Source organism: Cryptomeria japonica, chromosome 3 (genome assembly GCF_030272615.1).
Source record: "Cryptomeria japonica chromosome 3, Sugi_1.0, whole genome shotgun sequence".
NCBI lineage: Eukaryota > Viridiplantae > Streptophyta > Pinopsida > Cupressales > Cupressaceae > Cryptomeria > Cryptomeria japonica.
In genome coordinates this window covers 835,170,511-835,196,309 of record NC_081407.1, presented here as the reverse complement: position 1 = coordinate 835,196,309, position 25,799 = coordinate 835,170,511, and positions in this window count along the sequence as shown.

Sequence of the window (25,799 nt, the reverse complement as noted above, 5' to 3'; positions counted from 1 at the left end):
ATTAAAGAAAGTGTTAAAGTTCACGGCCTCAGGGAAATTTCTCAAGATGTTGGTATCTCTCATAAATCCTACATTTCTCTAGTTAAATACAAATACATGCCTTCTCCTTCGTCCCTTCCATCCATTCTAGGTCCCTATATCCCTCCATCTCTTATAAAGGATCAACAAAGGCACACATCTTCGAGTACCTTCCATCCATCTAAAAGACCTCCATATCATTCCCATCTATCCATGCATCTCCCTCCAAGCAATTTGGATGCCAAGCATAAAAGTCATAAGTCAAGTAATCCACATGTATTCAAGGATCAACATGTCCCATCTAATCGACATGTCAAAACAAAGAAAAATATGATCCAAAAAGAAAAAGAAAAATACAAAATGCCACAAAGGCCCACAAATAAAGAAGCAAAGTCAAAATTTATATGGGTTCCTAAGGAACTTGAGCAAGCAATGCACTCTAAGGAACTACAAAAGCATGAAAAATCAAAAACCATGTGGATCCCTAAGCAAATTCTTGAAGCACAATAGTCTAAAGCAAAATCAAAATTGGCATCCAAAATTGTTGTTCCTCCATCCAAACCTTCCGAATTTATTCATCCATCACCTTCGTCATCCATTTTGGGTTCTTATGCCCCAAAATCTATAACCTTTCCTCCATCCAAATCTCACAAGATGAGATTCACTTCTCCTCCATATGTCCACCATCCCTCAAGGTGTGTGCCAATATTGATCTTTCCAACATTTCCATCTAGCCATACACAATTCTTGCAACATCCCATCCATTATCCAACACCTCTTTTTTACCCTTCCATCCCTCTTATCCAATCCTTTGCATAAATGCTTGCCCTAGTTTCATTTCATTATCCTGCCAACATATTTGAGCATACCTTCATAGCCATGGTCTATTGCAACTCATATTCCAAGGGTACCATCCAAAGTAGTGATATGATGGGGTCCTCCTTCCATCCCCTATCATGCCTCAATTATCTTCCAAAAAAAAAATTTATGAAAAAATGAAAAAAAAATCAGAAAAAAAAGTAAAGAGAAATAATTTCGTCCATGAGTGAAAACCATTTCATGTGGCGCCTTGGGCAAGTACCATGATGAAAACCTGGCAAACAGGCATCATGTGTAATCCATTATCCTTTTGCACTTTAAACTTGGGGCAAGTTCCATGCATGTACATCCATCTATTATCCTTCTTACTCTATTATCCTTCATCCTCCATTATCCCTCATTCGCTCTATCTACATTCATACCCCTTTTCCACCTTTGATCTTGACAAGGCTAAGGATCCTTGTTGGCTTCATGTGTCCTATTTATTACACTTGGTCTAGACCCTTTAGCTCCTATCTATTTCTTTCTTACATCCTTCATTACTCCCATTTGATCTTGCTTATCATATCTTCCTCCTATCCAAATCTATCCCTTGATCTTGATCAACACTATGGACAAAATGCAAAAAACATGCTTTCCACAAACCTCTTGACATGGCAACATTTTTGGACCCTTCGTTACACTATATCCTTGCTTCACTGCACTATATCCTTGCTTTACATCACAAAAATCCTTAGTTTACATTGCTATATTTGGACCCTATGCTTGGATTAACATTGTGAGATAGTCCTTGAAAGCATCCACCATCATTATCTTATCCATTCATGTACTCAAAATCCCTTTTGCCTTGCTAGACACTAGGGGCAAACATTAAAAAATCATAAAAATCATAAAATGTTCTAAACAAAATCCTAAAAATAAAAAATAAAAAGTCTTGAAAAAATCCTAAAAATCAGAAAAAGTCCTAAAAAAATCATAAAAATAAAAAAAAGTCTTGTAAAATCAGAAAAAGTCCTGAAGAAATTCAAAAAAAAAAAGAAAAAAAAAAAGGAAGAAAGAGAGAAAATGCCCTGGTGAAAACTTGGTAAACAGGTACCTTGGTAAAAAAAAAGATATATGCATCTCTGCCAAGCAGGTGAAAACCTGGCAAACAGGCACCTCTTGTACTCAAGCGCTCCATCTATCAATGCAACATTGGCATTCCCGCTTTCATGCATCTTTTCTTTCATTTGTACATAACTTTCAGTCATTTTTGTGACATCCTGGTTCATTGGAACCTTCATGGCTTGAAACTGATCAATGTCCTAGTCTTAGGTTAATCAAATGAGCACATTACATATCCTAAGTAGTGTCAAACAAGTCATCTTTCCGTCAGTGAAACCTAGTCATCCACTCCGAGTCATTCACTTGTCTCCCGACTACTGAAGAGTTTTATCACTGAGTACACAAACAAAACATTACTGAAAACAATCACTAAATTGTTTGAGATATGCATGGAAATTTTCTTTGTGTGCTATCTTTTATATTGGTTTTTGATTATTATCCCTCTATGTAACTTGAGGAAGTCTATTATGACTAAGAGGTGAAAGGATTGGGGGCATAATATCTTTGTTGTTTTCTACTTGTAGGAATGGTTTCGATGATCTGCAAACATCTAATTAGCTAGGTATCTGTGATAAGTGCCTTCACATTCAGCTGAAACCACCACACATACCTCGACTCCGCCTATTTGAATGCTACAGGGAGGTTCCCATCATTTCTTTGTCTATTTTGAGGGAATTTCTTTATTGTGCAATCTAGGTCCATGCATAATCTGTCCAAGGATATGAACAAAAAAGGGTCATTGTAGAAAAGATAATTAATATTGCACATGAAAAGAAAGGAACTCTAATCTGCCTGCTATGTTTGTAAAATGCTCAATGATGACAATTAAACTTTTCAAAATCTAGTGACTAGGTTTAGGTTGCATTTTGCATCTCATTTTGCATTTCATTCTGCATCTTGTGAATTAAGAGTGATTTCAGTGTGGTAACAATGATCTCCTTATTTTCTGCATGAGCGCTGGAAGCTTCATCATTTCTTAGCTAAGTGGTCTCTTCCTCATCAATTCCTTGATCGAGTACTTGTGTTTTGAGATGTTAGTTGCATACATAAGCATCTTCTATAGATTCATACATTTATTTCATTATTTTCATTCCCCTTATTGCATAGAAAAATAAACATTTGCATTACTAGTTACTCATTCTCCTCATTTATTTGCATAAAAAGAAACAAAAATAAACACCCATATTCCATTTGCATACATTCATGCTGAAAAGATATGCATACATATAGATTAAATCATATAAAAAGATATCTCATAAGCGAATCAACACAAGCATGATGAAGTCAAATTGGATCTCGTATATATATCATATCAAATATAAGAGTACAAAATGATGTTGAATGACATATACAAACTCCCATTGGAGCAAGAGTTGTATAGGCTACAAAAAATATCCTAGCTACAAAAAGAAATAATCTAGCTAGCACCCTCTCCCTCATCGCCTCGTGGAGGAGGAGGAGCCTAATGCCCGAGATCCTAATGAGGTGCCCGTGCTCCCTCTGATCGTGCCATATACTATGAGTAGGGTATCACCTGCTATGCAACAGGAACTGGAACACTATATGCTGCCACATAGTAGGTTGCCCTACTACTCGGGAGAAGGACCTCCTGTCATAAAGCCTCTATCTCTATTCTCAACTCTGCCCTCAATGATGCAATCTGGCGATCATGCTCAGCCCTCACTTCGGCAAGCTATCGGTCTCGCTCCACCAGCTGAGTCTGAGCCACTATCAATTGTGACTACAGCTCTGCAAGACATGATCTCATCGACCGCCTTGCATCAGTCCCTTGCTCTCTCGTAGGCTCTCCACCCCCATCTCCACCTGTGGCTCCACCCTGCTCATCCCACCGCTACTGGACCTATCTCAGAGCTACTCGCTCCTCCTCAGTCCCACCCACTCTCACTCCTACATGCCCTAGGGATCCGCCCTCACCCCTCTGTTATCTAACATCAGCTGGCACCCTACTACTGCTAGCACCAAAATCACCACCACTTCGTCGTGGAGCCTCAGCTCTCTGTGCCTGTCCTTGTGCCGGTGCAGGAACATCATCCTCAACATCCTCAATATGAGGAGCCTACTCTGCTGAATTTGTGAATCGAGGGAATGGATGCTGCTGGAACCAATCTCTATACTGGGGCAATACCCTCTCATCCACCACATCATCCATATAATCCCACCTCAGGCGATGTAAACTAGTCAGCTCCTACATCACCAAAGCATAGGACAACCATGGAGACCATCCATGTCTTTCCTTATCTACGTAATGTGCATACAATTTAAACTCTTGTGAGATCCCCTAAGGCCAGCCATATTGCCTCATCACTCAAGAAACGATGAATCACTCCGCAATGGTCTGTGATCTCCCAATAAGAAGGCACGTAATAAAAAATTCCCTGCGAACCATCCACTAGTCATCCCACGGCTCCAAGCCTCTATATGGTCTCCATACAACAGTTATCAGGTTATCTAGTTGCTGTCTCCAAAACTCTGTCTTGCTCAGATGGTGCTGCGTAATGTATCTGGCATACCTGTATATAATCAGTTGCCTACTCTCTCTACTGTCATCTACTATGGGCCGACAAATGGGAAGGTGCTCCCAAGCCCACACCTGCAAAATATATATACCAGTAGCTATGCTCTGCCCACCTCTATACATGATCTCATGCATCTCTCGATACATATGGGCCAATAAACATGAACCCCAACCAAGTCTCTGAGGGGTCTTTATCAATATCTCTAGCATCCAACCCCATCCTCATTGGAAGCCCTGCTACCCTCTGTCTGGCATTAGAAAGCAACCTATGAACCCTGCTAGAACACATGCCAGAGGATACTCCTTGCTATACCTGCTCATCAGTATGTCCCAACTAATGGAACAACTCAAAATGTCAGGATCACTGAAGACATGCCTCACTGCCTGTAATCCCGGAAGGTGCCTTGCATCATAATCCACCTTATCCCCAACAAAAGGGATACAGAGGATCCTATATACATCCTCAGGAGTGATAGTCAACCCCCCCACTAGTAGATGAAACGTGTTCTACTCTGAATGAAAATGCTCAACCAATGCCGTGAGCATTCCATGATTCACACGGATATCAGGTAATCTCAATAGATGAGTCAAGCTGCACAAGTCAATATGATCCTACTCAACCTTAGATAAATGTCAAACTAATGCCATAGTTGGAGGATATATGCATCTAAACAACATAGGAGATAATCGAATTTGCAAAAAAACCCAACAACAAAGCATCAGAAAACATTCCACATGAGTCTACAAGAGAAGTAAAACATCATGCAAATCCAACTAAGTCAAATGCAAAATCAAAATTTCACATTTAGACCTTCAAAAATGCTCACTGTCTCCTGAACAACAAAACACAAAGAGACAGGATCTCGTATGAGCCAAGATTAGCTATCTCATGACAAAACAACCTCGAACGACATACTATTAGCTCCCGCATGACAAAATGGTCTTTTAATAGACCTATCGTATGATATGAGGGTGCATCTCGAACAACAATTCTAATGACCTTAAACAACAAAATAAATGTTACCAGTTACTCGTACAAGACAGGATCCTGTCTCACAAGATAAAATGTGAAACCCAACCCCACACATGCGAAAAACTTGCAAAATGAACAAAAAAATTCAAAATTGAAAACATAAAGAGGCTTAAGATCGATCACTTACCACTGGCTCATAGTTTCAGAGTCGATTATGTCTTCTCTGGAGCTCAAATCGATGCTAATGAGTAGGGACCACCATTTTCTTCACAAAAGGCTTTTTGAATTTTCAAACTTGGAGGGTTAAAATGATTTGACAATGACACTTTTGTCCCATATATAGCCAAAACCCTAATTTTTGAACTTGCTCCGATGGACATGAAAATTGTACCCTTAGCTAATTTGACTGTTCTGATTCCATTTTCGAGATTGAAATCAAAATTCGAGATCACTTTTCTAGTCAAAATTTCACAATTTGGACCACTTAGTGTTTTTCATCAAATTCTCTTTCTTTAACTTTGCGCTCAATTTCAATGTTGAATCTCAATTTAATTTCTATAAATCAACTTTGTGCTCAATTTCAAATGCAGAGTTTTTTGAAAATTCCTCTGAATCAATTTGTACTCAAACAACTTGTCATCGCTTGATGGGAATGGGCTTGGGATAGACTAGCCTAGTCTATGCTCTTTGATCCTCTCCTTGGATCACCAGGTGTTCCAACCACAACCTAGGGTCTCTAGGACTTCCCTTTCTTGTGGAATCCCCTGACCTTTCCCAATCCACCCACCAATAGCATGTGATTCTTCTCCTAAGCTCTCACCTACTCATAAGCTTCAAAAACCCTTACATAGGCTAATAAGGGTTTAACTCTTCCTACACCTTGTCAGGTCCTAGCAAGGATAGGATAGGTCTTTGACATGTTTCTCCATCCACTCATGTTCCCCCAAGAGGTTTTGACATTCCTTCTTGTTACCGATTTCACAATTTTTCTTTTTTCTTACAAAATAGGGCTACAAGGAATGACCCCTATTAGGCCTCCATTCCGGACTTTTATCTCTCCCTCTTGCAAACAATGCCAAAACTTGTGAAACTCCCCAAAGGGACTGCCATTCATTTCCCCAATGCTCAAGGATTTTTTTTATTTGGGACCCCAAGTGTCTGTACACTGCCCTAGGTGGATTTAAGGGTTTTTGAGGGTTTTTGAGGGTTTTTCGGCCTGCCAGGGTCACAGTGATGGTTTGTTGTCTTCACCACCTTGTCTAGATCAGCGGAAGCTTCTCCTTATCACCAATGATTCTCCACACAACTCTCTACAAATCCTCCATAGAGTGCCTCCTTCCTTGTCCTTTCTTTCTCTCACGAACCTCTGCAACCTTAACCCTTCCTAGTCGGGCACAGTCCAGTCTCGCCTAGAAGTGGGACTTTGAAAGGATTTCCTACATCTTCAAGGTCCCTACTTCCTTTGAGATACTGTACAGGGTCTGCACTCCTATTCCCCATGGTTTTATGGTGTTTCCACAATGGGGATTGGAGTTGTCAACCCATTTACAAAAAACAGTCCAAAACTGGACAGTAAGGAAGAAATTTACAAAATATTTACAAACACACCAAAACTTGCAAAAAAAACTTAATCTAAATGCTCAAAATTAATGTGTCAACACTCAACAAGACTCCCAATATATTTTAGGTTCCATAACAATCCATTAACAATCCTTCATTGCTCCATTTGTGCCGACTTGCAAGAAAACACAGTCACAGTCAAGGAGTTTTTCCTTTTTTCCATACACTTTGACATCCAACCCCTCATTTTAGGGTTTGCACCAATTTATAATGTCTTTGCCTTAGTTTGTGTACCAAGGTTAGGGTTCCCAATGCCAAGCTAAGGTTATGACCTATTTGGTGGAAACGTTGCATGACAACTTTGAAAAGTTGTCATGCAACTTTTTGCAACTTTTGAGCAAATTTTGCAATGTTGCTTTTCTTGGCTTTTAGGCCTACATTAGACTATCCTATGGACACAACCATGCTAAAAGGACCCCAAACTCACCAATAGGAACACATACCCTCAACTCCAAGAGAAAACTCAACCTAGACTTGTGAACCTAGGACCTAAACAAAACCAATGAGCTCTTGGCTCTTATTACATTTACATGGCTTCTTAAAGAAGCAAAATCCCAACATAATCAAATGGTGGAAAACCTTAGAAGGGTGCTCCTACACCACCGCTCAATATTGCCTATCATCATGTACCCTTGCTATCTTTCAATTTCTCTCTCGAGGGGGCATACTTGTGACCTTATGACCTCACATCTTCAATTGTCGAGAAATTTTTTAAATCTTCATCGAAAGTCGAGCAAAAAAATCTTTTTCAACTAAAGAAAATAAATCAAATAAGACCTCATCGCTAGGGGCATCTCAAGTTCATCGCTTTATATCAAGTTGAGATTTCTTAATCATCTGAATCAAATCAATCTCTAGTGGCATATCAGTTTCATCGCTTCATATCAAGCTGATATTTATCTTTTATCTAAATCAATCTCTTAACGTTAATCAGTTTCATCGTTTTTCATTAAGCTGATTATTCGTTTAAGCTTAATCAAGGGTTTAAAGAGTTTCTTTGATCACACTCAATCTAGGCAGTTGTTCAGTATTCATTGCTTTGGATCAAGCTGGACAGTTTATCTTCGCTCATCATATCTTGATCAATCAAGTTCAAGATCAATTTTTATCGTCACTCACTATGTCTAGTTTAATCAAGTTCTAGATCAGTAAGATGTGCTTCTTGATCAATCAAGTTCATGTTTGTTATCTTTTATTTTCTATCATTCCTAAGTTCAATCAAGTTCGGGATCGGTATCACTTTAATCAAACTTCATTCAGCTTCATCATTTCGAATCAAGCTAAACACCTTGCTTTTTAATCTAGTTCATGATCAATCAACTTCAGAACTGGTATCTCCTAGACATCAAATTTTCTTTGAACCAATGCACTGCTCGCACATTAATTCAAAGAGGGGAAAATGTAATACCCTAAAAATGTTCATCTAAACCATGAGCCCCTAATCTTGAAAACATCACCAAGGTCCTAACCAAAGGCAATCAAATAAATCTTGAGCACACAATTAATTCTTTAATCATCAAATGTCACATAGCAAATTAATAACTCAATATTAATTAAATATTTATTTAATTAATCAATCATTCCAAGTAAATCATTTTAAACAATTATCTTATTTATTTTATTAAATATCTTTTGCATATTTAATTAAATAAATCAATTTGCCATAAATCTTCAAAAAAGGAAACAAATCAAGAAATAGGAATTGGAAATTATGAGCACAAATCTTCAAAAAAGGAAATAAATCAAAAAAGGATTTAATTGACAAAAAAGAATTAAAAATTGAGAAAATAAATCAATTAGAGACAATCGAAAATAAAAAACAAATTAAAAATTGATGAATAATATCAAAGAAAGAAATTAAAACAATTAAATCTCAAAATTGAATGAAATAGAGAATAAATTAGTGTTTTCTTGATTTTATCTTAATTTTAGTTCAATTTTCTTTAAAAATGAGAAATGCATCCAATCACATCAATTCACTTGGATTGTGCTTCCTCTTGTGGAAATCTTGAGTGCTCATCATTATTTGATCTCAGCCTTTGGTTTCTTTCTGAATTTTCTATAAATTCAGGCTCTCATCTCTCATTCAAAAAAATCCTGGAGAATATATTGCTCTAGGTTCATTGAGAATATTGCATACATATTTAGATCATTTATCTCATTTATTGCTTAAATCTTGTTAGATTAATCTTCCATCCATCTAGCATTAATATCATGCTTATATAGATTAAAATTCTTTGTCTTGGTGTTGTCTAGTCACTGGATTGCTTATACAAATCTGAGAGCAATCTTATACTCGCATCTTTTAGAAGGCAATGGGTCGATTTGTTATGATTTTCATATTCATGTTTATATCTGTCTAACCATGCATGTAATGACTGAATTGAAGTGTTGTGTATTTCAGATACAGATACAGGTCCACTTTTCACACACATTACTTATATGAGCAATTTTTGTAAAAGAAAGACATTATTAGAAGAGAGAATATCGGATAGATACTACAACCTCTGGCATACTACTGTACTTTTCTAAAACTTTAATAGAATCAGTTGTGTTTCTTTATTTATGTGCTATGAATTATTCCATTTCTTATAGGTAGTTGTTTGTGATATTATCTAAAGGAGATAAGGTTATTTGTATTCTTGGAGTGAAGTTTATGTTTCAATATTATAAAATTGGATTAATAAGATCTACTTGTGAATTGTAACTATTCCCTGTAGTTCTTCCTTGAATGGTCCTTTAAGGTAAAGGTTAAATTCATTAAAACCAATTTATAGTATAGACATTTAGTAGATCTCATAAGAAATAGTAACTGACATATTTACCAAAGGGGGTAGATTTAAAAACTATCTCACAAATCATACATTAAGTCCTAGAGAAATATAAGACTTTGTAGCACAAATAGAAAAGAAGGCATTGGTCATCCATAAACCATAATTATCATTATATGAACACACCTTTACATAAAAGAAATAGGGATTAGTTGAGTAATAAGTGTAGAGTTAGTTAGTCATAGTGTACATATATAGGAATTTCAAGCACAAAGATCGAATAGCTTCCATAAAAAACAATCTTAAACTCATCTAAAAGACATATATTCCAAGAACCTTTTACATTCTTAGATAGGGGTCAGTTAGATCAAAATAATCAATTTGCTATAAAAAGCATTAGTTATCAAAAGCCACTAGTGAATAGGTATACCCACCTAGGTCTTGCAAAGCCTAAAGTGAGAGAGTTAGTAACCAAATAGGTTCACTCTGTAAGTTGGCCAAGTCAATTGGAGGGTTTGATCATAGGAGTTGGCATTTCCTTAGAACCTATCCAATCTAGATTTGAGATCCAACACCTAAGTTCATGGGTTTGAAAGGAGATGGTGAATTTCCATTTGAGCAACTCAATCTTGGGCCAAACAATGACCAATTAGCAATAATTGATAGTTTGGACAACCTTGCTTGGAAACTGAAAGTTGATCATGCTCAATATGATATAGTTGAAACCGTCATAGATAATGAGATCCAAAAATTTGTCTGTCTTGATGAAAATTTGAGGAAAAAGATTAAAAAGGCAGCTCAAAAGGAAGCCATCAGACAATTGGTTGAAAAAACCATAGAAGAGTTTCTAAATTGTTGTTAGAGTAGTTAAAGAAAAGTATCAATTATTCCTAGGTCCCATATAGTCTACATTGTAATATTTATCACATGGGTCTAAAAGGAGATGACAAATTCCAATTTGAGCAACCCAGTCTTGGTTCAAACAACGTTTAATTAGAAATAATTGATGGGTTAAATATTATTGTTGAGGAATTGATAGTTGATCAAGACCAATATGATATAGTACAAGTTGTCATAGATGAGAAAGTTTGGAAGTTAGTACAAATTGACATACACCTCAAAAATCAAATCAAAGAAGAGGCAAAATTTGAAGTATTTCGGAAATACGCTGAAGATCTTGTGTTTGAATTCTGAAAACCTTGATATCAAGTCTTTGCTCATAGATTGCATTGTCTACATTTTAATCTTTAGAAAGTCTTTGAAGCATACCTAGCTACATTTATTTGAATCTCGAATTTGCATTTTAGAGAGTCTTAAAGAGTCAAGATCATGTTGGAATAATATCCATGCCATTAACATGTGCTCAAAAGGTGAAACATTAGATGGAACCTAACAATGACCCTTCAGTTAACCCAACATGGAATATGAACTTGTCGACAAATCAACAAACACAAACAAGATGCCTTCCATTGATGAAATACAACATAATCTGACAAAAGAAGAATTGGAAGCATCCCAACAAGATCCTGCAATGCTTATGATTCTCAACGCTCTCATCAATAATTATAGAGTCATAAATCTCGCACTATTAGTCCAAATGTGGCCAAATTACTTCTAGGGGTGGACATTTTGGCTATATTGCTGCCAGGTGTGACATCAAATCAAAATGTTCCTCAACTACCTTATGTTACACAGACTCAAGTAACACTTGCTACATCAACCTAAGGTGTATCTCAAAATACTCAAGCAACCACAACTTTAACACTGTCAATAGTTGCATCAATAAGTACTAATGTTACATCTTAGACAATACCCAGTGTAACAATACAAGCTACAATAGCTCAAAACCTTGCTTTTGCAAGTATAACTCAACCTTCAGTTTCAAGTGCATCCACCTACAGTGGCCAAAATGTGAATCAAGTAATAACAAGCTCAACTCAACTGAATGTCAATGCACAAATTTCATACTTTACAACACCTAGTGGGACTTATGGTTCACAAATACATTATTAGTCTACATTTCAGCAAGCTCAAAGATACTCCAGTACTATTCCTTTTGTGGGAAACACTCATCAAGTCAGTACACCATTGACACAAACAAAGATCTTGACTCAACAAATGGATAATCTTTAGAAATAGATGACCAATATACAAACAGTTGACGATAAAAAGAGTTATACAATGAAGGACCTTCGTCCATATCCTTTTGACAAAAAGCTATACGTGCCACCTTTTCGCACACATTTTGAAACTCCAAGGTTCGACAAATATAGAGGGAAAGGTGATCCTTGAGATCATGTCAAAGAATTATTCATAGTATGTATCGAGGTAGCCCATGATGATACATAATTAATGAGGCTATTTTCCAAAAGTCTTAGAGGGAAAACATTAGAATGGTTTTCACACCTCCCACCTAGGATTTCTTTGTGGGGTGAATTGGCTAAGTTATTCATATAAATATTTGCATTCAATATAGGTAATCTAGTTACCTTGATGGATTTATGTGCAACAAAGAAAAAGGAATGAGAAACCTTTGGTACATTCTTGGAAAGATGGAGAGGTTTATATCATAGATGTCTTAGTCACATCCCTAAAGTTGAGCAAGTAGACATCTTCAATGAAAATATTGTACCTCCAATTAAGTATCCATTACAGATGCAATGCCTAAACAATTTTTAAAAAATCACGGAAAAAGGCATCAAATGTGAAAGAGGCCTATTAGAGCAAGGGATATTATAACACCACAAAGATAATAGGCCAAACACAAGTACAAATAATGAAAGGCCAAAATTTTGGCCTAGGAATAAGAATGTCATAAATGATTGAGTTGTTGATGCTTGTGTTGTAAACAGAGCTTAACCAATAGTATCTCTACAAGGACCAATTGATCTTCCTAGTAAGAATCAAACTCATATAAACAACACCAATGCATTGCAGTCAAGAAATCTAAGACCACCAAGGGTAGGTGCACCTAGAAGAAGCTTTACAACCCTTAGTGAACCTATTGAATCAACACTCAAAAAATTGATACAAATTAATGCCATAACTTTACCAGAAGTCGGGACCTATGAACAAGGTCCATATAAGCCTGCTTGGTGGAATGACAATGATTTCTCCAAATACCACCACAATAAAGGTCACAAGACAGCGAGTTTCTACACATAGAAGAACCTCATATAAGATCTCATTGATCAAGGCGACATTACTGTGGATGTTAGTAGGACACCAAACATAAATCATACCATCTTCAAGGATCCCTTTGTCAAGCATGACAAAGAAAAGGCTTCTAGTTCCAATGCACAAAACAATACTTCCAATTATACTAATGTTGCATTTGATTATGCCATAAATGCACTCAGTGCAAGAGATGATATAGTGGCTACAATCACAATAAATCCCAGAAGAGGAGACTGTGCTATCATCAATAGAAGATCAAAGGTCACATTACAAGGGGTACCTTCAAATCACCCTTCAACAAGTATCAATTACAATATAGTGGATCAATTGAAGTGAACTCTGACTCAAATTTCATTATTTGAGTTACTACGCATCTCGCCCACTCATAAGGTAGTCCTTGACAAAGCATTACAAGATTCAGTTGTTGCCAGAGATATTGATGAGAACACATTGCAGTCCATGGTTGGAAACTTGACAGCTTCAAGGGTCACATTCACTTAGTAGGATGTACCTAGAAAATGACCCATGCATAATGATCCCTTACACTGGGAAGCTTTGATTGACTTAAAGAAAGTTTTAAGAGTACTTATAGATGGTGGAGTTGGCCTTCATATGCACATTATATTTAATAAAAGCTTTAGGATATCCGAATATTATATTTTTTCTACCAAGAGAATCAATATAAAATCTTATTATGATGAGGAATACCCTTCTAAGGGTGTATTGACTTTGCAAGTACAAATAGGACTAGTTACAAGAGACATCAACTTTCAAGTCCTAGACAGAGAATTAGGGTACAATATGCTATTAGGCCGCCCATGGATACATATCATGCAAGAAATACCATAAAATTTTCACTAATTCATGAAGTTCCCATACAATGGCATTGAGATCACCGTCCATGGTGACCCAAATCCTTTTCAACACTGCAATTATTTAAGGGCAAGCACAGATAATCAAGTACCAAAAAATCAGGCAGCTCCACTTCACTTACAAATGAAATCATTATCAATCACATAAATAAAGACAAATACACTACAACATCTTCTTTACAAATTAAGGAAGTTGGTTGTGTGAAATATTCCATTTTGAGTACCTCGAATAAAAAAAACAATCATCTCTTTCTCCTAGGTCTTTTGGGAAGCCTTAGAATACAATAATGAAACACGATAAAGGAAAAGAGATAGTGAAATACTCAGATTCATACTCTTTCATTAGATGGGGAGACTTACAAGAAGAATCTCTAAATGAAGATGTCAAATGGTGGATAAATAGAGAGGTAGAAAACATGGTAATGCCCAGGTTACCTCTAGACCAATATGGAAATGGTTTCAAGATGCTACAAAAACATGAGTACGATGGTACCGCAAGATTGGGATTACAGAAGCAAGGTATATTAAAACCTATTCTACCACATAAAAACCCAAAGAATGAAGGGCTAGGATATAAACATGTACCAAAGATAACTGAGGCAAGGCAATGCATGCTAGATATATTGAACAAGCCTAGGTTACCCTTTGAGTACATACCTCCGAATTAGTTGTTAACACATGTATTTCCCTCTTCATCTCAAAGAAGCAAGAGAGCACCAACATCTCCTAGTATGGAATCAGATGGTGAAGATATGTGGAAACTTCTACAAGAAACTAACACCTAATCATATAGAAATATAGTACCAGAAACATCTGAACAAGAAAATATGGTAACAGATATAGGCTTAGCACCAACAAATGAGCCTAATCCTTGGTTGTTGTCAATAATTTTGCCAAGGGAAATAACTCCAGCTCCTCCATTTGAATTAGATGAATAAAGACTACAATGACTAATACTAGGCTTGAGAGGGGTATCCATAATACAAAGGAGGTCAACTAATCAAACTAAGCAACAAGAACAAGTGGAGATGAGTGACACAACCTCAGAAATTGAAACATACATAGAGAATGTGACAGATTCTCATGACTATGAATTCCCATCTAATAATGATGACATCCCACAAGCAATTTATGATGAGGACATATCTGGTTATCCAAATAACCAAGTATGCATGTTATTAGGATCTTCTATGAAAGATGGGAATAATGACCTACCCCTTATACATCCATAGTTGATTTACTGGGGGCAGAAAAAAAAGCCACAAGTAGATTGGTTTCAAAATGATGAAGCCATAGCTGAATTCTTGGGTGCAAGGGATGGAATCTCTTATGATGACCACAAGGATGGCTTTGCAATATATCTAGACAAAACTGCATATTTCGGAGAAGCAATCTCCTCTTCTAGTGAAGACAAAGATAATGAAGCATAACACATTTCTCATAACATAATGGATACTTTTCCTCTTGATAGTGAACAATCAACATTATTGGTAGAAGAAACTAAAGAAATCAACATCGGTGATGCTAAAATAGTTCATAATATACACCTAACAAAGTCCCTTAATCCAAGAGAAAAAAGAGAAGTTTATCCAATTCTTTATGCAAAGACCCATCAATTTTACATGGTCTTATGAAGATATGCTAGGGTTAGATCTTGAACTAGTCTTACATCATTTACCATTAATACCAGGAGTTAAACCATATAAACAAAAAATGCAGTGCTTATCATTTGCAAACTATGGAGGGAGATCCACTCCCCAATCCCATTAACAACATGCACCTAAAAAAATATTACATCTAAGGGTGGGTTAACTTCAATTTTTAGTACTGCATTTGCATATTTCTTTACTGCATTACATATCTTTATTTCAGAGTACATCATAGTTGTTTGCATATCACCAGTGTACAACATATAGTTGCATGCCATTGTTTCTTTTTCTCATATAGTTATATCAATAATAACACAAGATGATTGTCTGAGTTGTTCACCTATCTACAATGAGAGGAAAGATGGTGAACTCATTTCCTAGATACTTGATCATGAAGTCTTTAGGAGGCCTTTAGTCATCCAGTTTCAAACATCACCTTTTCATTGAGCTTTATCTATGGTTGTGCATAAGTTTTTCTATTGATACTTGTTACACAAAATCTATCAATTGCTATACCTCACACATTAATCAATTCTCTAAGGCATTACAGATACTTGGTTGGTCATGTGGCTAGTGAAAAATGAATAAATTCTACTTCAGCACCACTGTAATTGTCATACCCAAGTAGGTTTCATTACTTACAAGTCAAGGTAAGAAAATGAAGAAAAGAATAGAAAAATGCTATGTCAATTTCTATCTCAAGGCAAAATAAAAAATGATATATTACTAAAATATCATGCATACAAGTGCGACAATAAAAGGCTTGACTATGGGAACATGCAAGTAACTCCATCAGGGCTATAGACGACTACTAGTAATGGAGCAATATTTGAGAGATTACAGTGCATAACCTCACGGAAGCCCTAAATGCTTGCTTATAGCAAGGCTCTATCCAAGATGCTTTTGAAGTTAGAATATCTTACATAGCTAGGCACATAGGATTAAAAGGCTCTTTGATGGTTATAAGAGAATGAATTCAAATGAACACACATTGGCAAAAGAATATCAAAGTTTCAAGAATTGATGGAGATGTTTTCGCGCCTTTGTTCATAAATCTTGGCTACATAGTGTGTTAGATTAGATGATCTAAATATTTTTTAGAATGGATTGAAGTCCTATCTTTGAAAAGTTTCACACCTTCAACTCAATTAGTGTATTTCAGAATGAGGGGCACACACATTCATCCTTTTTTAGCAAGTGCATCTTCATATCGCATACTGCATTAGCATAATTTGCATTTGAAACATTCATTGTCTCCACCATATTCTATAGATCATCATGTCATCACAAGTATACATACTTGGGGGCATAACTTGAAAAAATCCTAAAAATTGTAAAAAGTCCTGAAAAAATCAAAACATTTAGATTAAGTCCTGAAAAAATAAAAAACATTGAGATAAATTCCTGAGAAAATCAAAACATTCAGATAAAGTCCTAAAAAAATAAAAAAAATTCAGATAAATACCTAAAAAAATAAAAAACATTCAGATAAAGTCCTGAAAAAAAAATCAATCCAAAAACATTTAAATATCGATCCCCAAAATATAAAAAACATTGAAAAATCAATTAAAAAACTTGCAATAAATTGTCTCACAAGAATCAAACACTTTAGTAGATATCCAGCAAACACTTTGCACAAATTTATACAAAGGATACAACTATCTTGTCAAAACATCTACAATCAAGTTGATCAACTGTCTAATCTATCGAATCACTATCAAACTATCAACGTGTCACCATCTTGTCTTAAACATAATTGGTACACTCGAAACCGGATAGGTCAGTCTTAAATGGGGTCCAAAACTTTTGATACCAAACATTATTAAAATCACATCAAACATATCAGAGAAAACAACAATCAGTTCAACTATTGAGTTTTATCTATTTTGGTTGAGTCTTTTATCAAATTGGCAAAGATCATTTCTTTTAGCTACTCAAAGATATCCAAAAAGTGACTAGAAGAGTTGTGATGGGCATGATCCTTTTTCTTTGTTTGTTGTTTGTGGTTTAAACCAATGAAGTTTTGGGGCAATTTCTCTAGTGGGTGTCTATAATAGGAGAATTCAACATGTGAATGCCAAACATACCTCGACCCCTAGCGTAATTCCCATAATGGAGGGTTCAATACTTGTCTGCTACTTGTTTGTGTTGGTATTATGGATGACTTCATCATTTGTTGCATTGGTTTTGTCATTGATGTCAACACTTATCTTCTTGGAGGTATACATTGTTGATTTGGCACAATGGTTATATTGGTTTATTGTTGAACCAACACATTGTGTTCATCGACATGGTTAGTGGCTTATGCATAGTCACTGGTATATGCTTCACCAGTAGGTTATATTGTTAACCAACAGTGATGATAACTTGTTATCATCTGGAGATCATTTGGTTATGTCGAATACATGGATTGGATGTTTGGATTTTGTATTTTCCTTATTGGTCTAATCGAGTTCACATATTTTCCTTTACCGACAGATATGTCTAGGTTATGGACTAGTACATGATATGTATTCCAAATCAGCACGATACGTTTTGGAAATGGTTTATTGATTGGATAATGTGTAAATGTATTGAGCCGACATATTGCATTGCATTAAGACTTATTTGTAATTGATTTAATTATAATATCTTTAGTTAGCCGACCTTAACATTTGGTCTTAGGTTTTATATAAATGATTGTAAGATCTTATTGAAGATCATCATTATGAGTGTGTGCGAATATTGAAGAGAAAAAAATAGCAGATCCTTGTGCGAATCACGCAGACATTAATTGAATGTTGAAGGAAAGGTTATGAAGGTGTTTGGCACTCATGGTCAAAGCTTAAACTGGTACTGAATCCAACATTGCAGATCCTATTCTAAAGTAGTAAATTTTTATTGGATTTAACCATCCAATTGTAGTCAATGTGACTCCTATTTTGTGATTGAGCAGTGAGCTCTAGCAGTTGACATTTCTGCATGTGTAGACCCCATTTGTATACACTTACTATCTGTAGTAGTATCATCTGATTGTGGGTAAGGTTTACCATCGTTGTTTTTCCACTTACAGGGTTTCCATGTCAAAATCTTTGTGTCATGTGTTGTGGATGTTGTTTCTCTTTCTATTTCATGCATTAATTTATACTGGTACTCCTATAATAGTTAATCTATTTTACTGACATTAGAGTTTTTTTTACCGACACTAAGTTTCATGTTGGATTAGTTGGTTTTGATTTGTAATTTATTGACAACTGGTTCACAACTGATACACCCCCCTCCCTCCTAGTTGTCCTTCCCAGTTCCTAACAATTGGTATCAGAGCTAAGTCCTGTTTTTTGCAGAAGCCTAACAGCTTGAGGAGATCCTATGACAACAAATATTATCAGGAAGGACAATCCTAAAATTGATGGAACTAAGTATGGTATATGGAAGATCATAATGGAAACACATCTGAACTGCATTGAAAGAGATATATGGGATGTTACAAAGAATGGCTATGTTGGTCCTACTCTAAATCAACCTCATACACCGACATTGGCCAGAGACTTGGAGAATGATTTCAAAGAAAGAGAAGCACTTCTAATCGCATTATCATATCAACAAATCATGGGATTATCACACCGATCTACTGCTAAAGCTATCTGGGATAAACTAGAAACATTGAATGAAGGAGATAGCACTATCAAAATTGCAAAATTGGAATGTTATCGAGTTAGGTATAAAAATTTAAAAATGAAAGAAGATGAAAGAATTTTCGCACTTATGGAAAGAGTTAATGAAATTGTTTGAGGAATACATTGTTGTGGAGGATCTTTAAGTGAAGATGAAATTGTGTCTAAAGTTTTAAGAGCTTTGCCACCGTCTTACAAAATGAAAGTAACTACTATTAATGAGTTGAGAATAATGCCTAATACATTAGCTTCTAGAGATACTTTGGTTGGAAAAGTTTCAGCATTTGAGCTTGAAGAGTTTGGTACTGTTGCTACAGTCAAAACTGATATAGCTTTCAAAGCATCATCATCAGCATCATCATCATCATCTAACAAAACTGATTGGAAAGAACTTTATATAAAAGAACTTGAAGAAATTGAAGCACTATTTGCAAGGAAGATGCCTAAAGGTCTAGCAGGAAGTAAGTATGGAGGTAAAGAACCTTTCAAATATATTAATTGCAATAAATTTGGTCATATGTCTTCTAGGTGTCCTGATAGACATGCAAGACTAAGTGAGGAAGCAAAATGTGTTAGGTCCCGGAGACAACTGAGAGGGGGGGTGAATCAATTGTGTAATGAATTTAAACTGAAAACCAATTAACCAACTTAATGCTTAATACCGGTAAACCAGTTAAGTGTGCCGGTAGACAGTGTTAATAGTAAATTGCTATACCGGTAGAGATTAATGCATGAAACATAAACATAGAGTCATCCACAACACATAACACAAATATTTGTACGTGGAAACCTTGTAAGGGGAAAAACCATGGTGGGAAACCTTACCCACAATCAGATGATACTAATGCAGATAGTAAGTGTACATAGATGGGGTCTGCACATGTAGAAAGGCCAATAGCCTAGAGCTCACTACTCAATCACAAAATCGGAGTCACACTGACTACAGTTGGATGGTTAAATCCAATAAGAATGTACTACACAAAATAGCATCTTCATATGTTGGATTCAGTACCGGTGTAATGCTGATATGCTTCTACAAAAACCTAGCTTCACCTTCAAATTATGTCTTCGTGTATACCTCTACTTAATCTCGCATATACCTTCACAAAATTCTTTTTCGCATTCCACACATGATCTTACAAATAAGATCTTACATTTATACCATAACCTAAGACCAATTTTAGTAGGTCGGCTCTACAAGATATTACAATAAAAACATATTAGATACAATATAATATCTGATGCAATAACTGATTAAACATGTCATCTTAATGCATTTACAACAATAATAAATCATCTCCATAGCATACCATGCTGATCTAGAAAAGATAAACCTGCTAGTGTAACCCTAGATAACCCTGGACCTATTTGCTGGTAAAAGAAAATATGCAAATATGAATATACCAATGATCAATTCTTCAAAACAAAGTGTCCACATGTTGTCTTCAATATTATCAAGTGTCTTCCATATCATTCCAAGTGTCGGTGAACATTATATCCTATCGGTGAACCATATACCAGTAACTGTGCAATAGTTACTTGCTTGCTAGTGAATGTTGCTGGATCTCCAAAGTGCTAGTGTTCTAGTAGGTATTGACATCAATGACAAAACCATAGAAAAATACCAACAATCTCCCCCTTTGGCATTGATGGCAACATAAGATGGAAAAACCATTAAAGTGCCAAAACAAAAATGCCATATACCAAAAACCAACAATCTCCTTTAAACAACAATTTCTCCCCCTGGGAGCAACATGTGTTTATCCAAGGATTAATCTTTGATACCAATCTCTCCTCAAAAGATAATTTGTTTTTCCATAGATATCTCTCCCCCTTTGACATCAAATGCCAAAGTTACAAAAATCGAGTTCATACAAAATACCAATCAATTCAGTATACTAACTACTCCCCCTCAGAAGTAGCTTCCTCATCAAAGACCAGAGTAAAAGATTTGTCTTTCAATTCTACTGGCTTATGACAATCATCAACTATATAAGTCTCTACTAGTGGTGGTATGACTCCAAGATGATCTCTAAGATATTCAAAGGTCTCCTTAGGCAGAGGTTTTGTGAAAATATTTGCAAGATATTCTTTAATATTCACATAAACTAGTTTTATCTCTTTTTCTTCAACTTTTTCCCTTAGAAAATTCAATTTGATAGAAACATGTTTTGTTTTAGAATGCAATACCGGATTATTAGATATATCAATTGCTGCAGTGTTATCACAATATATAGTAATAGGTTCCTTGCATTTTACCTTTATGTCTTTCAACATTTGCTTAAGCCATAGTACCTGTGTATAGTTAGTTGCTGCTGCAACATATTCTGATTCTGATGTTGATAAAGATGTACAACTCTGTTTCTTACTCAACCAAGAAACTAATCTCTTTCCAAGAAAGAATGCTCCTCCAGTGGTGCTTTTTCTATCATCCACATCTCCTGTCCAATTTGCATCTATGTATGCACATAGGTCAAAATTTTCATCTCTAGGATACCATAATCCAAGATTTGCTATGCCTTGTAATTACCAAAAAATCCTTTTTACTGCTGATTCATGATTTTCCCTAGGATTACTTTGAAATCTAGAAACAATACATACTGCATTCATAATATCAGGCCTGGTTTGTGTCAAATATAGTAAACCCCCTATCATAGATTTGTATCTAGTTGGATTAACAGATGTAGATTCATCCCTTTGAGATAATTTTTCATTTGTAGTCATAGGTGTGCTTACCAATTTAGAGTTCTCCATCCCAAATTTCTTTAGTAATTCTTTCAAGTACTTGGATTGACTCAAAAATATACCTTTATCAGTCTATGAAATCTACAATCCTAAAAAGAATTTTATTTCTCCAATCATAGACATTTCAAATTCTTGCTGCATTTTAATAGAAAATTCCTTACATAATCCATCCTCTCCTCCAAAGATTATATCATCAACAAATACTTCAATAATCAAGATGTCATCATTAGTTATTTTGTAATATAAATTGCTATCTGCATTTCCTTTAGTAAAACCAATCTTTAAAAGATACTTATCCAACCTTGCATACCAAGCTCTTGGGGTTTGTTTCAATCCATACAAAGCTTTTGTTAACCTGCAAACCATATAGTTGTCATCTGTCAGAGAAAATCCTTCAGGTTGTTCAATATATACTTCCTCTTTAAGATCTCCATTCAAAAATGCACATTTAATAGCCATTTGATAAACTTTGTAGTCCTTGTGAGCTGCAAAAGCCAAGAATAATCTGACTGCCTCAATTCTGGCTACCGGTGCAAAGGTTTCATTGTAATCAACTCCTTCTTTCTGAGAATATCCCTTACAAACTAGTCTTTCTTTATTTCTGACAGCCTTACCATCTTCATTAAGTTTGTTTCTAAATACCCATTTGGTTCCAATTACATTTTTATCTTTAGGTCAGGGAACTAATGTCCAAGTATTATTTTTCTCAATTTGTCCTAGTTCTTCTTCCATAGCTTTAATCCAAAATTTATCTTCACATGCCTCATTGATAGATGATGGTTCAATTTGAGAAATAAGACATACCTCTTCATTTTCCAATCTTCCTCTTGTCATAACTCCTTTAAATTTGTTTCCAATTATCTGATCTTTAGAATGATTCAATCTTACATACCGGGGTGTCTTAGTTTGTTGTTGTTCTTCAATTATTGTGGAATCCTTTGATGATACCGGGGTAACTGGATCTTCATTCTGTACTAGTGGATTTGGTGTAGGTTCATTTGTCACAATTTTTGTTGCCGGTTCAGAGTCTATATACCTTGAAGTGCCTCTAAATTGTTCATCAATCTTTACATTTGTACTCTCAATAATTTTCTGCAATCTCTTATTAAAACATCTATATGCCTTGCTCTTAGATGAATAACCAAGAAATATTCCTTCATCACTTCTAGGATCAAATTTGCCAATATACTCATCTCTTCTAATATAACATTTACTTCCAAAAATTCTGAAGTACTTAAGAGTAGGAGTATTACCAAACCATAGTTCATGAGGGGTCTTACCGGTTTCACCTTTGATGTGAACTTTGTTGAATGTATAGACAGCAGTGCTAACTACTTCTCTCCAATACACATGTGGTAGATTTGCTTCTGATAACATACTTCTTTCTGCATCCAAGATAGTTTTGTTCTTCCTTTCAACAACTCCATTCTGTTGTGGTGTCCGAGGTGCTGATAACTGTCTTCTGATTCCATTCACTTCATAGAATGTATTAAAGTCCTTAGATGTGAATTCTCCTCCTTGATCTGATCTTAAACATTTGATTTTCTTACCGGTTTCATTCTCAACCATTGCTTTGAATAGTTTGAAACTTTCCAAGTGCTTCTGATTTTTCTCTGAGAAAAGTAACCCAACACATTCTAGAATAATCATCAATAATTAGCATGAAATATCTATCACCTTGTAAACTTTTAGTTCTAGCTGGACCACATAAATCAGTGTGAATTAAATCAAGAGCTTTATTGGATTTTTCTGGAATACTTTTGAAACTAGCTCTAACTTGTTTTCCAAATTGACATTCCTTACAAATTGTATTCTGAGGTTTCACAATTTTAGGTAGATCTCTAACTGCCTTAGAAGTACTGATCTTTACCATGCAATCAAAGTTTACATGACATAGTCTCTTATGCCATAACCAACTTTCATTTATATGTGCAATCAAACATGCCTTTTCACTGTTATTCAAATGAAAGATATTACCTCTAGTCTGATTACCGATTGCAATTTCCAAACCAGTTCTATTCATGATTTTGCATTTTCCATTTTTAAATTGTAACTGAAATCCTTTTTCAACTAATTGACCAACACTTAAAAGATTATGCTTTAATTCTTCAACATAGTAGAAATTGTCAGTGTTATGCTTACCATCAAGAGATATTGAACCCTTACCTTTGATTGAACAGGCTTTGTCATCTCCAAATCTTACTAAACCTCCATTGTATTCTTGAAAGTTCAAGAATTTACCTTTGTCTCCTGTCATGTGTTGTGAGCATCCTGAGTCAATGATCCATTCATCCTTTGCTTCAACTTTAGCTGCTAGGGCTTGTTCTACCGGTTGAGTAGTAGGTGTTGGTTGATCTTTTGTTATAGCAACAAAAACCCATCCATTGTCTGCTGGATCCTCATCAAAATCATCAGTCACACCTTCATCAACAATGTAACAAGATTTGTCTTTGTTCTTCTTAAATTTGTATCTCTGATATTCAGGATTAGGCTTGTATGTTCTTCTAGCTTCTTCTCTTAGTCTAGCATGTCTATCAGGGCATCTCGAAGCCATATGACCAATCTTATTGCTGTTGAAACATTTAAAGGGTGCTTTACCTTCATACTTACTTCCAACTAGACCTTTTGGCATTTTTCTTGCAAATAGTGCTTCAAGTTCTTCAAGCTCTTCATTCTCCTTGTTGGTTTCTTCAAGTTCTCTTGCATAAAAGGCTTTCCACTCTGATTTTTTAAATGTTGGAGCATATGATGTTGATGCTTTAAAAGCCAAGTCAGTCTTTATAGTAGCAACATGACCAAATTCCTCAATTTCGAAGGCTGAAAGTTTTCCAATCAATGTATCCCTAGTTACTGATGTATTAGGCATTGTTCTCAACTCATTTATAGCAGTAACCTTCATTTTATATGCTGGTGGCAATCCTCTTAAGATTTTTGAAACAATTTTATCCTCACTCAAGGTTCCTCCACAACATTTAATACCCAAAACAATTTCATTTACTCTTTCCATAAAAGCAGAAATCCTTTCATCTTCTTCCATTTTCAGATGTTCATACCTGACTCGGAAGCTTTCAAGTTTTGCAATCTTGACTGTGGAATATCCTTCATTTAGTGTTTCCAAATGATCCTAAATAGCTTTAGTAGTAGATCTATCTGATAATCCCATGATTTGTTGATCTGATAATGCACTCAAAAGTGCTTCTCTTGCTTTGCAATCATTCTCTTCATCTTTAGCTAAGGTAGCTGGAGCAGTCTAACCAGCTATGGCAGCAGTATAACCATTCTTTGTAACTTCCCAGATGTCTTTACCAATGCAATTTAGATGTGTCTCCATCCTGATCTTCCATATCCCATAGTTGGTTCCATCAAGTTTAGGATTGTCCTTCCTGAAATAATTAGTAGACATTGGATCCCCTCAAGTTGTTAACCTTCTACAAAAGAGGACTAGGCTCTGATACCAATTGTTAGGACCCAAAGACAACTGAGAGGGGGGGGGGGGTGAATCAGTTCTAATGATTTTAAACCAAAAACCAATTAACCAACTTAATACTTAATACTGGTAAACTAGTTAAGTGTGCCAATAGACAGTGTTAATAGTAAATTGCTATACCGATAGAGATTAATGCATGAAACATAAACATAGAGTCATCCACAACACATAACATGAATATTTGTACGTGGAAACCCTATAAGGGGAAAAACCACAGTGGGAAACCTTACCCACAATCAGATGATACTACTACAGATAGTAAGTGTATATAAATGGGGTTTGCACATGCAGAAAGGCCAATAGCCTAGAGCTCACTGCTCAATCAAAAAATGGGAGTCACACTGACTACAGTTGGATGGTTAAATCCAATAAGAA